General features: G+C 40.5%; 1 protein-coding gene across 1 annotated transcript in view; it reads left to right on the forward strand.

The window, feature by feature from the left end:
* Positions 1-14,906, forward strand: part of LOC1271543 (uncharacterized) — a 178,745-nt gene that overhangs the window by 150,553 nt on the left and 13,286 nt on the right. The gene's annotated exons all lie outside the window — the stretch shown is intronic.

The raw sequence follows: 14,906 nt of genomic DNA on the forward strand, positions 1-14,906 counted from the left end.
TGTAATTTTTATTCACCCTTTTGTTTGTAATAGTGCCAGAAAGTGGAAAATAATTGTTCCCCAAAGCTGAAATCTTTCCATCGCTATCGTGTTATTGCATTGACCGTCGCCCGAATAGAAAATGTGAGACAGAAATTCCCTGAAAGCTTTCCTACTTTCTTTCATCCGCTTTCCACTATTCCTTCTCGGGAGAAAACAAAGAGAGAAAGAGAGAGAGAGAACCAACTGGAGGAAAACAGTAGAAACGTAGAGGACTATAATTCACAACCTCATTTTTTGTCCTAGCCGGTGGTGGAACCCGTAAGGAGGCGGAGTATTCTTGAAGGACGTGTCCTTATTTTATTTATGGCACTAATTCATCGCATCGTTCAGCTGATTTGAGCCGTTCGCTTTCCCAGCCCAGCAATGGTTGGCTACCCACATTCCCCCATCCTCTCCTTCCCAAACCAAATCAAACAAAAAATTCCCGTTCCCACGCAGTCGGTCACACATACACATGAGCGCGCTCGAACGAAATATCGGATTTAATCCTTCTGGCCCCACGGCTGGAGAACTGGAGCCCACTTCCGCCCCAACCACCCCGCTTGCTCCCGTAACTGGACAATAATGGGAGGTTTATTTATAGGAGCAGCTTGCTTTCCCGTCTTTCCTATCCTAGCGAACTGGAGGCTCGAGTCGATTGTACACACATACATACGCACACGCTGATACACCCATGTTCAAACCCATTAAATAATCGGATTGAATAAGAAAACGAAAACAAGGAAGAAGGACGGGAATGAGGGATATCGTTGAACCTGATACAGTAATGGGGGATTGATTACTTTGAGTCAATTTTCTTCGATCATGCTATTTGTAGAATGTGGGATGGGAATAGGGACTTTTCCTCTACGTGATTCATTTGTCCTGTTTTGTGGTCAGTTCTTGCAGGCCATGAATACGTTTTGTACTGTTTGTGCTAGTAATTTGTGAAGCGGAAAGAGAAAAACGCGAGCGAGGGGATAAAAGCATGCACTCGTACTGAAGAATATGTTTCTTTCCTTTTCCCCAGAAAGTTCCACGGAATTTTAGGGGAGCTTTTCATGGAAGGGAATTGTGTGTTGTTGGCTGTAGCAGCTCGCTTTAAAATAGTAACACAAAACAATTTAAATTTTTAATGAATGGTTCACTTGTGGGTTATAAATAATGGTGTACCAAGAAACCAACACGTAAGCAGTGGAATAGACAGATCGGTACAACGGAAAAAAAACTAATACCTTTTTTGTAAATTATCTGTCTTTTCCTCATTATTTTTTAATTTGTATTAATTGGAAGTAATTGCATTTGTCGACATGCCATTAGCAAATCGTATCCGCAACGAAATTCTTTTGATCTAGAAGTTGCATATTTTCACCCGTAACCGCACAAATGTGTGCACTTAAAATCTCGCTTTCCAATAATTATAAGGCACGATATGGGCGATGGCGCAGATCCATACAGTACGAACAGGGATTTAAATTGGATTTTGCTTTTTACATCTCTGCCCAGAGGGTGCAAAGTGTTCGTGCAAAGCAAAACAATTACGTTTGGCACTGAGAAACACTGATAGAAGTGTAGAAGCTTTTGGTTTGATGGTACGGTTGCTGCTGTTGCTTCTGTAGTCACTTCCCCGCGAGACTGCCACACCATCCTTGAATCAGCAGAAGCGCTGCATCCTTGAACTTGCGTTGCGGTCCATATTGGCCCCCAGCCAAACGAGCTAGCTCTAGCCAGTAGGGCGCACAGCTGAAGGGAAACTACTGCTCAACTGCGTTTGCAACCAGTGCGATCCACTGTGAGGCAATGTCGGTATGTCGGTGCGAAGGGAATTATATGTATATTTTTGTGCACACTGCACTTATTTCTGCGTCGTGAGGGGTGCACCGGTAACCGATGGTAAAAGCGATAAAAGTATGCAAATTAATTTTGCTGGAACATTTTGTGAAACCCTTTTCTGGTGCCGGCAAATAGTTCATATGTGGTCGTGGTAGTGCTGATGGAATGAGTGCAAAAGTTATGAGAAATCAATATTAATCATATGTTGTTGAGAGAATCAGCAACAGAGATCAATATGGCATAAGATTTGAAATTTTCTAGTTTATGTTCCTTTATGCTGCATATTACCATTGAAAGTATGTCTGGATATTGCCAATCAAACGAACTATCTTATATTAATCTTATATTAAGTAGTGTGTGAGTGACTTATGACACATACAATTACACCAGAAATCAATTACAAATCAATTCTACCTCAATATCGAACAATAACAATCAAGTGTCTATGTGTCCAAATCAAAAACAATACATATTTTAAACCGAGCATGATGTGCGAAGATCCATATCCTGTTGTCTATAAAAATATCATGTTGTTCATTTGTTCATGTTGTAAAATTTCTATATCCAAGCGCAAGCGGGTAAATGTTTGCACATTCTCTCGCACTATCATATGGATTTGTAAAATGGCGAAGACAACGTAAAGTAACTTACAAATAACTTGTATAAAAAAGCTTCTTTCGTATCTTAACTGCTTATTACGTATCGGCCTTCTACGATCGTAGAATTGTCAAAATGCTTGAACATTCCAGTGAAACCTTTCCCTTTCAGTGAAAGAAAAAAATAGTTTAGTTTTTGCAAGGACTACAAGGTGCAAGGTTTTGGAAAGGACTTAAATACGATACAAATGGAAAGATGAGTAAACAAGTTTAATGTGTAAGATAGTTAACAGGTTAAGGTAAAAAGAGTGCAACATATAACAAAAATAAAACCTTGAATGGATTTTCACGATGTATAACACGATCCATACCTCCTTTACATTCGTTAAATCAGTTGAAATGACCGTCATGAAATAGATTTAACAATGCTCGAATACATTGGTGACAGTTTCAAGTAACTTTCACATCTTCAGTATGATATACGTATAAAGGACATTGGCAGAGAACGACGTCATACTATTGACCATTTCCTACAATTCCTTGAATAAGCTATATGATCCTTGCAAAGCTCCTTGCGCGTCATTACAACAAATTTAACTTAATACTGTGCTTAACTATTATTAGGACATACCTATAAACATACCTATTAGGACATACCAGAACTAAAAAGAATGATTTACCTGTACTGATTCTTATGGCTTATCATCGATTAGCTTTAGCCCTCTATAAATTGGTACGCTGTTCCTACAAGCTGTCACACACTTTATCGTTGTATTTAAAAAGATTAATTTAAACATACCGCACGTAAAGCTCCCCCATGATTCACGTGCACTCATTCACCTCCGAACGCTCTGAACCTACCACGCTCGAATAAACTTGTCCAAAAGCAGCCTGGCCAAACGCATCTCCCTGTTAGCATTATCTATTATCGTTAATGAGAAAACTTGTCTCCCATTGGAACGTGCTCATATTGGTACAAAACACAGAAACATAAACTAGTAAAATATACCGATCTACGATGTACACACACCCACATACACACAACCACGCTGGACCGAACAGGCCAAGGTCGGTTATCCACGTTCCAGTCCGGCATCGGAGCGACATCTCTCGTCCGTGCATTTCACCATAAAATACTTTACAGACTATTTCGAAGCGACCATCCACACCACCCCATAACCTCCCGCTTATGGGGTCAATGTGTTCGTGCATGTATGTGTGTGTGTGTTTGTGTCCGTAAAATGGTACTCATTTTACGGGAACTGCAACATGCAATGGGAAAACTAGCATGGAAAAACAAAAATGGTGTCCTCCGACAGGATCATCCTGTGACGCAACCTCGCCAGCCTTGTCCGTTATACGGCTCGTGGAAAACCCGTTGACATTATACCTCAATCCTTGCCCTTCCTTTCCTTCTCCCGTTGTCTCTACCTTAAATAATACCAGCCAGTGTGTATTGGACGGTGTGTGTGCTAGCTCTAGTCAGGATCGAAAGGAAAAATGTCTCCCAGTGCCTGCTCATCATGCATCGATCCGTTTTTGAAGTCACCGTCGATATCGGGGCTCAAGCAGGTACCACACTTTGTGGTTCGCTGTGGCACAGTGCCAAACCGACTTGCACCACGGGGTCTTGGAAGTTCCTACCTCGGTTCACGTAAACGATTCGCAGGATAACAATAATAGTGACGTTGCATTGGTCACGCAAACGTTCCACGATCACGCAGAAATGTACAACATTCTTGACAAAGTTCGATCCAATTTCCGGGCCAGCGATTTCCGTCCATCGCTTGGCTCGAGCAAATTCACCCCTCCCAAAGCTTCTGTAGCTGCGGCATCTCGTCTCGTCGTTGAGTATTATATAGTGATTGATACTGTTTTTCTTCATTTTTATACCCTATCCCCCAGCACGTACGGTACGCTTTCGATGTTGCGGCCTTTGCTGTGCGGGCCTGCCTACACACCTGTCCATCTCTCGGGGGATTATTAGCGAAATAGATGCCATCAGACAGTGACGAGAGCAAAGAGAACAAAAACGGGTCCGCGCAAGGTGACTCAACGAACTGCGGAGAAAAAATAGACAACAAATAGATACTCCAGCCATACTGTGAGCTCGGGAGATGAACTCTTCTTTTTGTGCAACCGGTCGCTGTCTCACGTCTCACGGATGTGTACACATGGTCAGGCCGATATGCGATTTGCGAAACAACCCGGTAATAGTTTGACAGTTTGATAAATGACCAATCCGAGTAGCTTTCTTTCCGAGTACAGGCGACGACACCGAAACAATCGGGGGAAAACACCTTTCCTCGCATAACAGTACGCCCGATTACGTACCTTGAGTGAGGTGCATCATGTGATAAAGCAACAAGTCTTTTTTTTATATGGCTATTTTATAGCAAAGAAAAGCAAACATCTTTTTTCTGTCTATTGGAATCGAGCAGTAAGGAGTATCTTTATTCTATTCTATTGTTTCAATACAGGGGTTTCCAAGTTATTTTCGAATGTAAACATTGTTTTTCGCCACGTGCAAGAATTTACGGAATTTTCCAAGTCACTATCGAATGTGCACATAATTGTTCACCGCCTCCAAGATATTTTTCAACAACTGTCAAATGGTGTATTTGCTTCATAATAAAAAATCAATTCTTCCACATGATTTTCAACACATCACATAGAACTTTCAAACTTAATCCAGCTTGTGAATGTGTTGAAAATCATGCAATAGAACTGAAAAATGTTTGTGATGCAAATCCAACATTTGACAGCTGTTGAAAAACATCTCGCAAGCAATGAACAAAGTTGTTGGCATTGGAAATTGATTCGGATATTTACATTCAAAACTTACTTGAAAAACCCTGTATCCCATATCACTCTGACATTTCAATTTCATCATTCATTTCATCATAATAATTTTTAATTTCTTCACCATAATTTTCAACCCTTCAACGGTCAACCGGTGATGACATTCGGCTTTAAACCCCGGTGAAAAAACGATGGCAACAGACCGTTGAAGTGGTGAAAATTATACTGAAGAAATTAAAAAAATATCACGATGGAAATTAAATATCAGAGTGATGTGGAATAACATTTTGCATGCGGTGAAAAACTATGTTTAATACGAAAGTGACTTGGAAAACCCGATAATATCACTCAACATCTCATTACCTATAATTAACATTATCCAAATATTAACGATCGTTTACTATTGCATTGCATTTCATTTTCCTCGGAGCAAATTGCGTGCAAAGGCTTAACGGAACAAATATTATTCTCATATCCTTTCCAACAGTTTGCCTCGGAAACAACATCAAATCATCCGTAATTTTCCCATATCAGTCCTATCATTTCGAATTGTATACTGACCGGATATCGCATCCGGAGGAGCGTAAGAACTGAAACCGATCAAATTGCAGCATAAATTACTTCCGCTTGTGGACAATTTGTACCGCATGCGGTTGAAGTGAGCGTTTGGCATTATTTATTCTAACCAGGATGAGCCAAATTTTAGGATAAAGTTAAGTACGCTTGCAGACGACAATACACAGAATTGAAGCGAGAAAATGTGAAGCATTAACATTTAGTAAGCAGCAGACTGACCACACTTTGACGATTGGTCTGATTTGGACTGGTGCCAGCAGAGCGACGTATGTCCTTTTGTTTATGAAAACTTCTACAACGAGTTTCGCACACTTTCATTAAAATATAAACAACCGAGCAGCGAACCGACGAGCGCGTTAGGGTGCACAAAAGTTTTGCAGGTCCTTCCAGGATTTCCCATCGGTACAAAAAGGAACGGACGAAGTGTACAGCAACAACACCGAGTGGAGCCGTAGCTTGGCCTACAGTTCAACCTTCTCGCTATGGTCGACGGTCAGCTCACGGGACTGGACATTATTGTTGCCTTATGAGTTTGCGAATGAGTTTGCACAGGCCGTCTATCATCCACTAACCGGCCGGTATGGATGGAGGATGTGACTGTGCAATTATTTTTAACGGCTTCCTAGATTAATTTCCACCCGATAGGCCACCCGTTAACGAGCAGTCGACACTTTGGCTGGCCGTAGGGGGGATTCTTTCACTTGCTTTAGGTTGCTCTGTGATAGGCTGTTTTAGGATTGTAAAAAGTTTCGTGACTCGGAAGCTCTCGCCCATTGAGAGTTTCAACAAAAAGCTCTTCGCGGTACATTTACATCGCTAGCAAATAGTTGCTAGTATATCTGTTGATTCATTGTTAAATATAAAACTTAAAAATGATTAAGTAATGAAACTATTAAATTACAATTTGATCATTTAGAAATATCTAGGTTAACAAAAATACTCCGAATTTAAATATGCTAACGACAACCAATACTCATTTAAATGGAGTTAAATTGTGTCGAATATGTCGTTCTTATTACAATTTAAAAAAAAGCACACCAGAGTAAAATACAGACGCTGGTTTATATACATCAACTTTGCTGTGCGCTATAAACAAATAAGCTTTCCTAGGCGCTATAACCAAATGGTCCAGAATTTTTAGCAAATGGACATTCAACAAATATCGATCAAGCAAATAAATATCGATCAAGTGTATTAGTATATTTTATTGTATAAATAAAATAATTGCTTCATTAAGTTTATGATGCAAGCGGCAATAACTTGTTGTAAAATAAAACAATCAACAATGACGCAGGACATGATCCACAACCAATTCAAAACGATATGATAACAATTTAAAAAAGAAATAGCCATAACATTGCACTCAAAAAACATTATTTTAGAACGCGATTTTAACTACATCATATAATTATCATTGAATTGCTTTGTTATAATACTAGTTTATTATGTGGTATTGCGTTTTCTTCATCGTTTTTTATGGATTTGTTACACATATACATTTGATATTTGGAAGAAACGGATCATATTGATAAATAGGAAGCTCTAAATCCTTCCCATCAGGTTCTGTGAAGTTTACAGCAGGTTTTCTCGTAAAACACAACATAACAATACTTTCAATATTAAAAGACTTACAGTCTCGCCTTACACGAACCAGCTGAATCAAAGCATATTTAATAAGAAACCCCAACCCTCAAATTCCCCGTTCCCCCAATACAAAATTAAAATCCCTTCTGCTTCTCAAGAAAAAGGTTCAAAAAGCAATAAAAGCCCTGCATCAAAAAGCTGTAACCAGAAATCGTAGAGCATGTTCGACTCTTCACGTTAATGGAAAGCGGTTTTTTTGCGATACTCTTGCCCCCTTTGTTCCCCAGAATGGCTGCTGGTCTTTGCAGCAGCTGAATGCCGGACGATCGTAAAAACATAATATTAAAATCCCAACCAAACAGCACGATGCATGTCTGCATCATTAAAAGCAGTTTGCCAGCTCGTTAGAGTATTGAGGCGAACCCAACACAAAAAATGTACCGCGGTCACATATAAATGTTCGATATTCACTACCACTATCCGTACCTCTTTCACCCGTCTAGTTTGTTGCCCAAGTGTTGCTAGCAGTTTTTCCTCCGATCGTGTTCTATCGTCTTCGACCCTTTCGAGCTAGTGGATGTATGCAATTTTCCTCCTACTACTGGCATGAGTTTTCTTTCTCCCAGCTAACTTTCACCAATGGAAAACTATTACATAAAAAATATCAATTTTTCATTTCATCATCCTGGGACGAAGCCAGGATGATTCGTTTCCCTCTGCAGCTCCTCTACTCATCCAATTTTACAGGCATGTTTTTTGTTGTGCTGTTTTCTCCGTACGACATTTCCGTTTATCTTACACCACGCAAGCAGCAGCCAAATCTGTTCAACTGAGAGCTTTTCTTCCACCCTGGTGTCTCACTGAACGAAAGTTTTTAGCTTCCTGCACACACTGAAGAATGGATGATTCATCGGTTTTCTCTCACTCTCCCAGGTTGCAGCCGTTTTGAGCCGTCCGCCGTGCACCCGCCTCCAAAACACTCACAGTCAAGTTTTATGTTCAGCACAAACGGTTCCCATAGTAATCAATATTAATGCCAACGTATGTTTTATACATCATCGTATGCTTTTTATGTCCTCAGTGCCCATTTCCCTCCCATGGTGCGGCACACGGTGTAAAGCCTAGACACGAACAACCCAAGTACGAGGAGCGTGGACACGTGCAGCCGTGCGGCTTGATCAGAACGCCAAACGCTCCCAAGAACCGTGAGCAAAAAAAAACCGTCACCTCCAAGCGGCCGACTGTGCAAGGAAATGAAGAAAGTGATACTTATAAATCGTTTCCATCCTTTACCGAGCGTGCTTTAGTGCCGAGTGGATGGATTTGCTTCCTTCGACGGGTGGCTCTGGCGCACAGTTTTGCATGCTCAAGCACGCCCATCCAGTACAGTTGCATCTGGTTTTTTTTCTCTTAACCATTCTCCATTCATCACTCCCTTCGTTGTCTACTTGTATGGCAAATTCGGAAACACGGTACGGTACACTTTACCGACGCACCAACGTTTACTGGACAGAAACGTAGAGAACTGCACCAAATTACAATTACTGAAATTAGCACTATCGATGTTAACGAAGATAATGATGTCGGACGAGGATAAAGAGATGTGGAAGATAATGACAATGATGCACAATTTGCACTCTTTCGACGGTGGGTATTGGGTATTGAGTCAGTTTGCAGAGAAGCGTATCCGTTTGCACTACACGCGCCATACAAGAAAGTGGGCATAGAAAGAAGCGTTGCGTCTGTGTTGGCAAATAAGTGCAACGAAACGCGCTATAAATGATGTTCTCATCTTACCAAGTGTGTCAGTAAAACGGAAGGGAAGCAAAGAAGGAAAACTTTAAAAGTGATAATGGTGAGACTCCTTAGGAAATGCTTATCCCGGTACGTAGGCAACGACCCGAGCGCAGCTCATCATTGTGGATGACGCTTTGCTCTACATTAGCTATGAGTCCCTGTTATTTGATTCCAATTAAAATACACGATCAATCGTTCATCTAACTCGACGTCTATTCTCCAGCAATATTGAACTATGTTTAAAAAAAATATATAAAAAAATGAATGCTGATTAATTTAACGGATTAGACTACATAACAGTTGTTAAATATGAAGCCATTCTTAGTATATATTAGTTTTATTTGATTAAGTATGTAATATTTGGATGATGTTTAATGTTCATCGTACAGCTGTTTTAGATGATCGTAATTATGTAGTTAGTCACCCATAAATATACTTACTTACTTACCCGGCGCTACAACCGCTTTGCGGTCTTGGCCTGCCTCAGGAGTGTCCGAAACCGCTCACGGTCTCGCGCCTTCATCTGCCAGTCCGTTATCCCGGCCTTAATGGCGGACACCTCCACGCCATCTTGCAACCTCAATTTGGGCCTACCACGCCTCCTCTGTCCTTGCGGACGGCCTAAAAAGACTTTACGGGCTGGGTCGTCCGTTTCCATGCGTACAACATGGCCAGCCCACCGGAGCCTGGCGAGCTTGATACGCTGCACGACAGTGAGGTCGCCGTACTTCTCGTATAACTCGTTATTATATCGGCTCCTCCATTATCCTTCCACACATACGGGGCCAAGTATCCTTCTGAGCATCTTCCTCTCGAACGCGGCTAAGAGGGTTTCGTCAGATTTGGACAGTGTCCATGTCTCAGAGGCGTATGTGAGTACCGGAACTATATAGGTACTATATAGTCCCAGCTTCGTCCATCGCGACAGGTTCTTTGAGGTGAACTGATTTTTTAGGCTGTAGAATGACCGGTTGGCAGCCAGCATCCTTGCGCGCAACTCAGCTTCCATGCTATTGTCGTTGCTGACCTTTGACCCAAGATAGGTGAATTGTGGGACGACTTCACCTATAAATATAGCTAAAAAATACTTACTTTCAGTATAACTCCTTATCAAACATCAAACATTATTCTATGCAAACTGATTCCATATTTCAAAGCCCTGATTTAATCATCCTAATCCCTTCACAAGCTCTCAGGAGTGCAAAGTACATGCAATAGGGAGCAAGTAGCGAAACTCGAGAAAAGTTGACCGAAAAGGAAACAAAGATAAATTAAAAAAACGGACCACCGCAGAAAAGCCTGAGATAGGCAGAATCCCCAAAAATTGCTGCCGAACCATCACAATGGTAACGTATTTTTTAAGCTTTCCACTGGAAGTGTTGTTAAATGTTAACGCTGTGTATCATGAACGCGAACAGTGTCGCAGCCATACCGCGAAGATCTACGCTTTAAATGCGTGCTGTTGCTGGAATTTGTCGAAGCGCATGATGTGTGACATTTTTTTTCGTTGTCCCTCACTCTCTCTCCCGTTTTTCTATTTTTTTCAAACTCTTTATCGTATGGATTTAGACGATGAGTAGGTACTGCACTTTAATTTATGCATAATATTCATCCCCGTTCGCGTGGTTCAACTGTGAAAACTTCATACAGTACCGTAACCGGCGTTATTAATGTTCGTAAAAACCGTCGTTTAAAGATACCGAGCTTAAATTCACACATGGTAGCTAGTAGCTACATATTTTTCAATTTTGTAGCTTGGGATATGTTGTTTGCTTGCTCGTGTATGACATTTACATCTGATCCACGAGGTCAACCGGTAAGGTGTTTTGATGAGCAATGTTTAAGAAAAATCATTACCAGAATCATCGTGTCCTTTAAATCTCTCAAAGATAAAATATACCAATTTTTAAACAATCTTACAACAATCAAATTCTTTGTAAGAAATATTGTATAATACACGAAATACTGACGAATAAACAATTCCACGGAAATAATATTGAATTAAAAATAAACCCACATATACATCTACTCTCAGTTAGTACATTAGCATCTCACTAACAAAACATACAACCCTATGCGCCCACTGTCCCGGGATGCTTTCATAGTTGCCTCGTCCCCAGTCGTGCGAAAAAAAGGAATACACGTAGCATGTATGTTGTGCGCTAACCTGCTCAGGTTTTCATAGCAACTTATCACCTGGCAACCAGAACATTGCGTTCAACATACCCCTACGACTAGCAAAAGTCGCGTTGGTGCATTGTGGATAGGATTTCCTTTTGTTTGCGAATGCTTTGCCTGGAGATATGTTTTTTAAAGCACCACACACAAGCAATATCATGTGTCTATTGGATGATTTGGCTAATATGTGGTATGTACAATCGAGCTGAATCGTGTTTTAGGATTTCACAATATTTTTCGATGACGTTTTTTTTAAACTTTTGTCGTTTAACGTGTAAGGAATATATAAACTCTTCTTATAAACTTCAAATGGAGCAAGCAAATGATCTATTCAATAGGCGTCATCCATCAATTACGTAACGCTGATAGTGGTAGCGAGGGGGTATCAAACGTTACGATATGTTACATGGGGAAGAGGGAGAGTTGAACTTTTGTTATGGAATACAAAATAAAATGTTTGAATGTTTTTTTTTAATAACAAATGAGTAATAAACGATGATTCTTCTTCTTGACTTTATAACCTTCACGATTATGACGGTCTGAAAATGATTTCGCTACTTTTTATATACGACGCTGCCGAAGAGTCCGTCATTGCTAGGGGGGGAGGGATTGATTCGAGGATTGAACCCACGACGGAATTTGGTTACCCCGGACGAACGGACGGAAAAACTTACCAAACGAGAGTCGCAATAACGCGACCGCAGGAGTATGCATTTAACTATAAAGGCACCCATTTGATAATAATAGCACGCGATTTGAAGCAATCGACTTCCTTTACAATTTCTACGTTACGTAATTGATGGATGACGCCATATACACGCCGGCTTCTACAAGGTTCGAGTACGAGTTCAATTCCTATACGGACCGTACTCCCACAGCAAGCTTTGACTAGCCAGTTGCGAAGTATTTATAACGGCCGGAAAAATGGTCCGCTTGATAATGGAGGTCGTTTCGCGAAAGCAGAAAAAGATACGAATGTGCGTGGCTTTACATAGGAATCAGTACAATACATATCGATGTAATAATAATAATTACCTGGTGAATTATCTATACCAAGTTATCAACAATTATTGATGATGCGTTTATGAGCTTAACTCATTTCAAAATGCTTTGCCAAGCATATATAAAACAAAATAAAACAAAAATCGTATCTGTATAAGCCACAACACAACGATGGTTGGCAATTAATTATAATATCAGCTCCCGAAACATAAACACTACACATATCGCAATAGACAGCGTCAATATAGATGCGCATTGCACAGCACAAATGATGAAGCCGAGCTAGTACCCAGCATCCGATTAGACTCATTAAAACCCCGTAACAGTGCGCCCACATCTTCAAGAAGCCCGCCGCATTTGCCAACTCGGAACACTAAGCCCTTCCATCAGGCACCGGGCAGAGAAACAACAATTAAAGCCTACACACTTGTGCACTTGGAGGAAGGTTGGTAAAACGCGAAAACAAACAAAGCATCCGGAAACAAGTATTTATGTACAATTTACTGGAGAGGATGTGCTCTCTCGCGTGCTGGCAGACTTACGGCTGCACTTTACAGCATTTTTACCGGTTTTGCTCGGGCAGCACCAACGTACACTCGTCACACGGTCGTTCTGCCTCGGCATCGCCGGCTCTGGTTGTTGCCTTCAGTCCATTATGTGTACCATTTTGTTTAGCCTTTGTTTCGTCCTTTCGTCCTGTTCGCACTGCTGTTGCTATTGCCTCAAAACAAACCCCATTTCGTCAACATTCTTTCCTTTTTCTTTGCGGTGCACTCTTGGTGCTCACCCGGGACAAATCCATTTAAGGCATTCTTTATGTTTCTTGTTTGTGTATCCTCTTGTTTGGTTATTAATTTTGCTAATTTAATAATACTATCCGTTAGCTTTGAATTTTCACAATGAAATCATCCGTAACAAATGGAAAAGTGGTGAAGGAGTATAATCCATTCATTCATTTAAATTTCATTCTAGTATTTCAACTGAACAGTTTCTGACGGCATTTTGCTTTGAAACAAATTGCAAAAAAGGACAACATTTTGCCATGTGAGATAATAAAAGATACTGAATGCATGTACGTAATCCAGCTTTTATTATTTCTAACTTTTAAAAGCTTTTCACATCATTCAAAGGATTAGCTGCCCAATTTTAAAGTTCAACATACGACAGACAATCGCTAGTGTTTGTTTTTTAAGTTGAAGCATGCGGTTCGCTGGACTACTTGCACACGAAAGTGAAGCAAAAACTTTAGCCAAAGGCAAAAGAGCATTCCCATGATTTCCAATTTAACTGCACGAATGCGAACCAGCAATCGGTTTGCTTGTGTAAAGCATTATGCAGGAACCACAATAAAACTCAGCTGCTAGAATATGCAATTTTCAGTTTTGGAATATTTTCAACATGTTAATTATGCATGTTTGCATGGATGGACTGATGCTATTGCGTGCGCTAGGTTGTAACATAGTAGATCGACGAACGGTTAAAAAGACAGAATCAAAAGCAGCTTGTTTTTTGCATTTTTTTATGAATCATCTTAAAGTTGATAGCTGTGTTTAACGGTATATCACATTCATCATTACTAGGTTACTGCAAGTTGTTCAATATGATTTTTTTGCCAATTTTTAATATCGAAATTTGGGTAAAATTTGCGATTTGTGTTTATTAAGGACCCATCCATGCGCATGTTTTATGTCTAATAATTGTTGGAGCAACTTAATATAATTTGGTTATATTTTGTATGCATATATATTTGTTATTTGTGTTATGTATGTGAACAATTTGCTTTTTTCTATAATGTTAAATGCATATATCTGAACCACTTAACTACGACGTATCGATTAACGTCTTCAAAAAGCAGCCCTGTTATTGAATCGAAGGAAGCAACACCCACTGTCGTTCCCGGTAGCGCACTCAAATCAATCACTGTGTCCTCCGAAAACATTGTCCACTAACCATCTTCTTGTCATCTGTAAAAAAACAATCGATTGGTTGTTTTTTCCAACATGTTTCAACACGTCAACCATGCCCTCCCAAACACTCTTAGGTTTCCAAGACCCCATAAGGGGTTGATTGATTGTTCCGTGGTAGGCCCTAAACACGGTGAACCATAAAGCTTGTCTTTTTCCACCCGTCTGAAGTTGTTCCCTTTCGTAGCACGAGACAAAGGAAGACGCCATGAATAAGCGAGACGCCGACCAAAAGCGTCCGACGGAAATCAAGCGTCAACAGCCTTACTTACCCCTTCATCGTGAAATGCAACTCACCGCGGGGGTCAGTTGACATTGTTCCGGTTCTTTTAAAATTTACATAAGAATGACATCGGATCGACACTTCCGGGTCGTTGAACTCCCATTAGTGCCATTTCTTGAAGCATCCGACAATGTTACATGTGTAACGGCCTAACTTAAACAAACAACGGTGTGTATGCAGTGTGTTGGACACAGCGTAGAAGCTTGCGAAAAATACACAGCTTAAAATAGCATAACCAGGACACAGACGCTACTACAGCACGCTAATATG

This window comes from Anopheles gambiae, chromosome 2 (genome assembly GCF_943734735.2).
Source record: "Anopheles gambiae chromosome 2, idAnoGambNW_F1_1, whole genome shotgun sequence".
NCBI lineage: Eukaryota > Metazoa > Arthropoda > Insecta > Diptera > Culicidae > Anopheles > Anopheles gambiae.